We start from the raw sequence: 9,137 nt of genomic DNA on the forward strand, positions 1-9,137 counted from the left end.
AAGACCCGAACTTTCTTTACAAGATTGTGACTGGTGACGAAACCTGGTGTTTTGAATATGATCCCGAAACGAAACGCCAGAGTGCTGAATGGAAGGCGCCGAACGAGCCGAAACCTAAAGAATCAAAAGTAAAGAAGTCAAAAGTGAAGACAATGCGGATTTGCTTTTATGATTCCAAGGGTATTGCCAACAAACAAATTGTTCCACCCAGCCAAAACGTTTATGCAGTATTCTACCTTGGAGTTTTAAAGCGTTTGTTGCGCCATATTCAACGTGTTCGGCCCAAATATCGCGAAGACGGAAGTTGGCGTTTCTTGCAAGATTATGCGCCGTCTCATCGATCGACGCTTGTATCCGACTATTTGACCAAAAATCACATATTTACCATCAACCGCTCCCTTTATTCACCTGATATGGCACCGAGCGACTTCTACCTTTTCGGAAAAATGCATTTGCCTATGAAAGGAAAGCGTTATGCAGATTTAGAGGCCATTCAAAAGGCTTGCACCGCCATACTGGCGGCCATACCGGGCAACGAGCTAAAACACTCGTTCGACATGCTTTTGGACGGTCCAAAACGCTGTATTAAAACAAAAGAAGACTATTTTAAAGAAAATATATTGATTTCACCGAAAAAACTATTTGTTCTGTCTTTTTTTAAAAGTCCTGTTTATTTTTGCGACTCACCTTGTTAATCTGTGGGAAAAATGTATGCAATACCGACTAAAATAAAAGAGACAATTGCAAAAATGTACCTCATACCGGTACTTTTCTAAGAAATAGAGGTATTCAGTGATTGCAGCTCCGTAGGTCAGCGCAAGCTGGAGGTAGTGTTCAATAACGTGGCAACATATATTTATAATAGACAAAGAGCTGACAATATAAGTGACGTTACAATCAAAATCTTTAACATGCCACTGTAATCCTGGACAAACCTTAGGGCCCTATTACTACTCCATAAAATTATAAGCAGACAAAAGCCGTCGTATCTGTATGAAAAACGCTGTTTTAAAATAAAAACCAGAAACATAATAAGCCTTAAGTATAAGTACCTATGCACAAGGAAGCAGTTCCTTGTATATGATGTTCGCTTTTGGAATCAACTGCCACACATTATCAAGGCAATCAGAAAGGAAACTCAATTTAACCCACTGCGTAATATATATTTATATTTAAGGCACCACATGACTATTAAACTACACAATTTAGCGAATTTCAATTTAAATGATGAAATTTATAAATAAAAATTTTTAAGTAGCGCTGGGATAAGCAATAAAATAAAATAAATATATGAATAGTATATTATAACCATAAAAAAATACTTTAAATTAAATTCACATTAAAGCTTTTTAAGCATTTATTTTAAAGAATTTTTCACAATTTTTTGTTTCCTCTAGTGAAATTGGTAAACAAATTTTTTTTTTTTTTTTATTATACCCTATTGACTATTACAAATTTTTAAAAGGTCAAACTTATTTTATTCACTGCTCTTTTACTTTAACTCGATTTATTCAACTGCTCTATTTAAAACTCAAAGACGGACTTCCCTTTCCCGAGATCAGCGATCAAAAGATTTGTCCCAAAAAACGATTATGAGAAGACTCATCAGAGTCGGAAAATAGAATGATGCAATGTGCCAATTAATTTTGAAATCTAAATTCGGTTGAATATCGGTGCTTACATTAGCGAACTTCAGGGCACGTTCTAGGGATTTTTTTTTACGACAGCTGACTTTGGGGCTCCCGTTGGGGTTCTGATGTTTACAATATCGGCTTAGATAGCTTATGGCAGCTATATGATACATACGTGCGATTTTGCTAAAATTAAATTCAAAACTTATAAGTAATTCAAAAAATGTATTTCGAAGCAAAGGAAGTTATACATATATAGTATATAAAAAAAATATATATATATAATGTTTTTTATTATCTTCTTCTTCTTCTTTTGCGATCGTTTCTATGACAGATATATGATATAGTGGTCCGATTTTGATAAAATTGAAGTCGAAACTCAAAATCAATAAAAAAACTTTTCTTTCTAAGGGAAGGAGGTTGTATTTAAAAAAACACCAGTAATATAAAATATAAACATTTTTTTTCTGATCATTCCTATGGAAGCTATAACATATATGTAGTTATCTGACCCGGCTGGTTCCGATTTATATACTATGAGCCAGAGATAGATGACTTTTGGAAAAGTTTCAGCCCGATAGCTTTAAAACTGAGAGATTAGTTTGCGTAGAAACGGACGAATCGACTCGTCTAATGATGCTGATCAAGAGGAGATGTATATACTTTATAGGGTCGGAAACGTCTCCCTCACTGGGTTGCAAACTTCTGACTGCATTTTTGAAAAAATTTTTTGCAGTTACTATTATTTTTCTTTGGACAAACTTTGTAATCAAAAAATGTAAGTTTTCAAAGCAAGACAATTACGGAATTTTTAAAAAGTTTTGAATGGGTTATAAATTACCTTTCCATTAATGCCGAATGTTAAACAAAGCTAGTTCAAGTTTATATATAGTATATTTCACTTTTATTTTGTGTCGATATAGCCATGCTATGTTTTCGGTGGCCTCTACTGCTTCGGATACTTCTGCCTACACTCGTGAGATATGACGAATAGTTGGGGTGTTGGGGCTTTGGGAAGCGTCACCGATCCCAGACTGAACAGGCGTTCAGCCTTTAACACAACCGCTATGCCAGTCACTGCCTCCTCCTACCTATTCGGGCAACCGTAGAACTTAGAGCGGTCCTCGCAACAGTAGCAGTCTCTTTTTGTGCAACCGCTCGGCTTTGACTTTGTCTAAAGTAGCTCACTCGAGTATTGATTTTTGATGACACCGATCATTTCCGTTAGCGATCTTAAGTCCTAATGTTGCAACAATCTGGCGACTTAACCAGAAGGTTCCAATACTGTTCGGCCACTTACATGCTGTGTTATCCGTTACAATCTTAAAGTGGTAGCCTTCCATGTAGGCCTTATGGCTGCCAATTTTTCTAGATGTGTACCGATTCCTAGGTTTGTAGTTTAGTGCGGTTAGTACAGCAGCTCGTGTTTAAAAAATTGACACTTCTTATTATCATCTGCTTATTATCAGCTTTGCCCCCTTCAGACGCCGATAAACTTCTCAAAGGTTCTTCATAATACTCTTGTCCGTCTAATAACGATTATGTTGCCTCGATACGCGAAATCATTTACTGATATCTCCGGTCCAATCAAATTCACGCTAATATGTAGCGGAACAGATCCTTGCATCGTGAACGACCTGAATTTTTAGGTTTTTTTCTTTTAGAGGACTACACATAACGACCCACAATATCCAAATGCCGTTCGCGGCATTCTTAAACCCCGGCCGCTTTTCCATCTTATCTTGGCGCCGGATGATGAAATTGCATCCCAGCACCGACTCGTCTACTACCCCTCGCAAAATAAGCAGGGTCATGGTTAGTCGTTGCGCTGGTCCACTTGTAGAATTAATGATCAATTTTACGGATAATGCGTTTTCCTGTGCTTTTGATTTTCCTTAATCATTCAAGAACTAACTTAGCTAAAGGCAGCAAAAGAGAGGAGCTGAAAAGCGAGATTTAAAAGGCCCATTTACCCGAGATTTTGATGTGGTGATGTGGGCTGCTGGCAGATTTAAGCGTACGGGCGTTTTTGCGCATGAGAAATTTGTTATACCCTTGCACAGGGTATAATGCTTTTAGTCAAAAGTTTGCAACGCAGTGAAGGAGACTTTGCCTTTGCTTTTTTAAAAGTCTTTCTATTGCAGGTAATTTATATCTTATAGCTGCCATAGGAACTATAGAGAAAAAATAAAGCTATCGGGCTGAAACTTTCCCAAAAGTCTTCTTTCTATTGCAGGTAGTATATAAGTCGGAACCATCCGGATCGGACAACTATATCTTATTGCTCCCATAGGAACAATCGGGAAAATTTTTTTTTTAAATTATATCTTTCGTCTTTTTTAAATTACACCTTTATAAACTTGGATATAACATTTTTAAATTCTGAATTTCGAATTAAATTTTAACAAAATCGGACGATTATATCATCCCATAGCAACAATCGGAAATTCAGTGGTTAAATAATATTGAAAAATTATATCTTCGGTGTTTTTTAACTTTTAACCTCCTACGCTTGGAAATAACATTTTTTATTTGGTTTTGAATTTCGAATTAAATTTTTAAATCGGACGAATCAAATATATAGCTGTTAGAGGAACGGTAGGAGAAATAATGAAATTTTTTTTTTAATATCATTGAAGCTAGCTATAATCCTTACAAATTTAATATGGTGGTATTAACGCTGATTATTTCCTAAAACTGCAAGGGTATACAATATATATAAATAATTTTGGCTTGCCGAAGTAAACTTCCTTTCTTGTTTTAAGTAAATCCTTAAGTCTAAACTCGTAGGAGTCATAATTTTTAATTGTTTTTAAGGGTTAGAGTGTGCGTGGCACACTAGTGTAATACAAAAAAAGGTTAAGTGGCAACCAAATTTAAAACGATTAAGTGGCGGAAAGATTTTTTTTCCCGTTTGGTTTGTTCAAATGAAACATTTTGTATAAAAAGACATGTGTCTTCTTTTGGCCTACAAACAACACCCTCAAAGCAGCCTTTAAAATTTTAACTGTATTTCTGTGTTTTTAATTCAATCACGAGTTACGATTTACTAATTATGATAACATGTGCTTTAGTATATAACGCTCTCGCACTTCCTTTATAAAATTAATTCGTATCCCATACTCGATTAAGCCCAATTTTGCGTTCTTTTTTCCAATTTATCACAACGAGCACATTGTTAAATTCAATATCTTTTGATATAAAAGTAAGAAAAACAAAAAAAATACAAAAAGCTTTTAAAAAGATATAAATAGGTACAAATATCAAATTTAGTTTACATATTTTGTAAAGTTCATAACAAGAAACAGCAAAATTTCATTTAAAAGTTTTGTTTCAAAGTTTCGCACCAAAATAATACAGAAAAGCATTCCTTTATGCCATAACTATCAAATCATCAACATTCTGTTCATATTAATTCTTGCATGATATATGTATGTATATATATTGTATATGCGGAAAAGTATGTAACAGGAAAAAGGAAGCGTCTATAAAGTAATTATATTTCTCGATAAGGATCTAGACTAGTCGATCAAGCCATGTCCGTATGAATCTTTTGATCTCGGTAACTATAAGAGCTAACGGAATCCGATTTCAGATTTAGGTTAAAACCCCTAAAATTTTGAGAGAAAGCTATAGTCAGTGAAATTGACAATTAAATACCTGTTATTAGCGTGTAACTTTTTATAGAATTCTATTTTGCACTATTTGACATGTAGGGAGATATTGACAATCAAAAAAAATTCCATTTACTCTTTACCAAAATCTTTAAAAATGTATGCGCATCTACAAACCTCCCAATACCAATTTTATTATTCTATTTCCCATTAAGTTAATGTTAACTTTAAATTCCTGAAAAACAATGATAGGGGCGATAGGGGATTCTCGCTTTTCGCTTATCCCTCCCTCCATTCTAACATGCAGTCCTTTCACATGGGCAAGAAAAAGAAGGAAGATCATAGTCTTAAAAAGCAGTGACCAGACTTTAAGTTCGTACCAGGAATATTGACGGGAAATAACTTTACAGCGCTGTATATCATTAAGTTTTCCCGTAAGTTAATGTCTAACTTTCGTAAGGCCAGGACCGTTTTCTATTCTAAAAGCGGTCTTCTTAACATTTTAACTTAACTGTTAATAATTAATAGTCGAGACAAAAAATTTATCATTTAACATACAAATTATGTTACCTATGAAACCAAATATTTGGTAGTTTAAACATGATGTTTTTTAAATTATAACAAGTATAATAAGAACGTAAGCCTACAGTTAAATTTTAAGTTTGTATACCTTTTTAACCAAGTTTTGTATTGTGACGATCCGTTTACCAATAACATTTCATTGCTATTATCAAAAGAGTTTTGAAGCGAAAGATTTGATTTATTTATTTTTAAAGAGTCTTTTTGTGCTCTTATAATTCTTTTTTTAAAGGTATAGTCTTTTATTTTAATTTTTGAATCAACTATTTTTTTTGAAAGATAATTAGATATTAAAAAACTGTGCATCATTTTTCTGAAAAAAATATTAAATGAATCCGGCAGCAGATACAATTTTTTTACTTAGAGTTACCTGTGATAAGCCAATATAAGTAGATTACTTTTCAGTTTCAGTGCAAATTGGTTTTTGTGTTTACATTTAGCACATAACGCAAAAACCTCAATTGGCATTAAATGACTATCCAGTATATCATGGATATTTGTATCAAAGTTATTTCCACTAGCAACATAATTCCACGCCATAATCATTATCATTATTAAAGTGACTTTATTAAAAAAATTCGTCATATTTTAAACATACGATCTTAACACTTCAAGTGACAACAAGCTTTTATAGAAGAAAGTATTTTGTTTGTTCCACCGCTGCGTTTGTTCTGTGTGCTCTGCCAACCATGCCAAAGTTGCAAGCAAATAGGAAAGATTATCATGTAGGACAAGTTGTATGGTATATGAACAAAATATGGAGGAAGACAAGAACTTAAACCAAGCAATAAAAAGCAAGCACATAGCTAAGAAGGTTCTGCCTGATAAAATAACAACAAATAATAGAAACATAATTATATATAAAGATAATATTAATGGTTAATAAATTTTTTTTATCCTACTGAAAATACGTAAACTATTAATTCTTTAATCAATCATAATATTGCCCAGTTTATAAATAATTGATTAGAGGAGTTTAGGGTATGATGAACTCGTCCAATCTCACATATGACGTTAAGATAAAAATTCCAAATAAATGTTGTCGTCTCCTCTCATAAGCAATCGACAAGGCATTTACAGTAATATTAAAAAGAATTAAAACATTAAGAATCCCTTAATTTATACATGACAAAATTATGGCTAAAAATGTGGTGCGCAAATTAGAAAACGTATTCAATTTATTTGTATTTTAGCAGCGCCAGAGCGAAATAAATAAAAAACAAGAAAGAAAGTTAACTTCGGCAATCTGATGTTTGTATATCCGTGCATTTATAACGTTGCCAACTTCAGAGAATTTAAAAAAATTATTTAATTATTTCTTCGCCCGTATCTTTGACATCTATATGTTATTTATATATTTATTTAATTTAATTCGAAATTCTTAAAAGAACAAAATTTGTTTTTCAATATTATTAGATAATACGTCAAAAACAAACCCCGAAGCTTTAATTTGTTTCATATTATTTTCCCACCCATTTTCGGGTCTTTTCTGTGGCAGCTATATGATATAGTCGTCCGATTTTTATAAAATTTAATTCCAAATTCAGACTTTATTAAAAAATACCAAAGTTTTATTTTTTTCCTATCATTCCTATGGAAACTATAAGATATAGTTGTCTGATCCAGATGGTTCCGACATGGATGAGAAAGTTTCAGCCAGATAGCTTTAAAACTGAAAGACTAGTTTGCGTAGAAACAAGCGGACAAAAGGACAGACGGAAGGATAGACGGACATAGCTAGATCCACTCGTCTAGTAATAGTGACCATGAATATATATGTGTGGTTGGAAACGTCTCCTTCATTGCGTTGCAAACTTCTGACTCAAATCATTATATTCTCTGCAAAGGTATAATAAAATCAGGTAAATAATTGCAATTCTTATCAACAGTTCTTGGTACTTAGCGTTTTTCCTTGCGCCGTTTGAGAGTGACACCATTTTTGCTCAAAGCCTACCTTGAAGGGTGAAGGTGTGGCGACAAACTAATTTTATTCATGAATTTGAATTGATATCGTTGTTTTTGTGTACACAGACATATAATATTACCCGACAACTTTAACTGCAGCACTTAAAATGCTTTTTCATGTGATTTTAGATATTCCGTCAGGTTAATGAAAGTTTTTTAACAAAAGAGTGCTCTACGATTTAGCTCCGCTGTGATTTCAAATCATAATTTTACAAAAATAATTTTCTGCTTTTACAATTTCTAAAAATATTGATTTTTGGGAAAGTTTTATTGAAAAACTAATCGTTTGACACCATATACTTACAACTTTTTAAGTGCCAAAAAAGAATGGTTCTCGCAAAAAGTTGTATCATTTAGCTCCGTTGGAATTTCAGGCAATTCTCTGCTTTTACACTTTTAAAAAATTTTGATTTTTGGAGAAGATACATTACAAAAACGAATCGCTGCTCACCTTACCCCACACGACCACTGAAAAAATTCATTTTCTTTGGAAAGCAAAAAGGATAACCTTGCAGTTAAGAGAAATAATCAAAGTAACTCCATGTTAAATTTGTAAGGATTGTTGCTAGAAGTGACAGTAAAAACAAAGTATTTCTTTATTTATCTGAACGTTTCTTTGACAGCTATATGTTGGAGTAGTCCGACTTTTATTTAATTGGATTTAAAATTCTTAAAAATACCAAAACTGATAAAGATAAGATAAGATAATATAACAAAAATCATCAAAGCTATAATCTGTTTTTTATTATTTTTCCACCAATTTTCTGATCGTTTCTATGAAACCTATATGATATAGTCGTCCGATTTTGATAAAATTGAATTCAAAATTCAGAATTAATTTAAAAAAGTATCCAAGTGTATGAAGTTAAATGTTTAAAAACACCAAAGATATTTTTAAAAATTAAATCTGTAGTGTTTTTTAAGAGTATTTTCTAATATTGTGAATGTCATTTTTCATATTTTTATGACTTTGGAATTAACTTTAATAAAATCGTTCGACTCTAACATATAGCTGTCAAAGAAACGTTTAAAGAAATAATTAAATAATTTTTTTTTATATCAGTGAAGCTAGCAACAATCCTTAAAAATGTAACAAGGTGTTAATAATGTTGATTATTTATAATAACTGCATGGGTTTGCAAACTTCGACTTGCCGAAGTTAACTTACTTTCTTGTTAATATTTGCTTTTCCGATTATTCCCTTGGGACTAAATTATAATACCCCGTGCAAGGGTATAAAAAGGTCGACTATTAGATACCCCTTACTCAGCTAGAGGAGTGCGAGAGGAATGAGGATATGCTTCCAGGAAATCTAACTTTTGACTTGAATTCCTATAGAGTCACCTAA

General features: G+C 32.7%; 1 long non-coding RNA gene across 2 annotated transcripts; it reads right to left on the bottom strand.

Annotated features, from left to right (window-relative positions):
- Window positions 1-7,470: 7,470 nt before the first annotated feature.
- Window positions 7,471-8,367, bottom strand: LOC127010855 (uncharacterized). Of its 2 annotated transcripts, none has more exons than XR_007763679.1 (5): window positions 8,241-8,367; window positions 8,094-8,182; window positions 7,870-8,029; window positions 7,724-7,805; window positions 7,471-7,663 (listed from the first exon to the last, which is right to left on the bottom strand). It is a non-coding gene; the product is annotated as an uncharacterized LOC127010855 (long non-coding RNA). The 2 variants fall into 2 exon arrangements; XR_007763680.1 differs by having other exon boundaries at window positions 8,246-8,365.
- Window positions 8,368-9,137: the final 770 nt, after the last annotated feature.

The sequence above is a fragment of the Drosophila biarmipes genome, chromosome 3L, assembly GCF_025231255.1.
Source record: "Drosophila biarmipes strain raj3 chromosome 3L, RU_DBia_V1.1, whole genome shotgun sequence".
Taxonomy (NCBI): Eukaryota; Metazoa; Arthropoda; class Insecta; order Diptera; family Drosophilidae; genus Drosophila; species Drosophila biarmipes.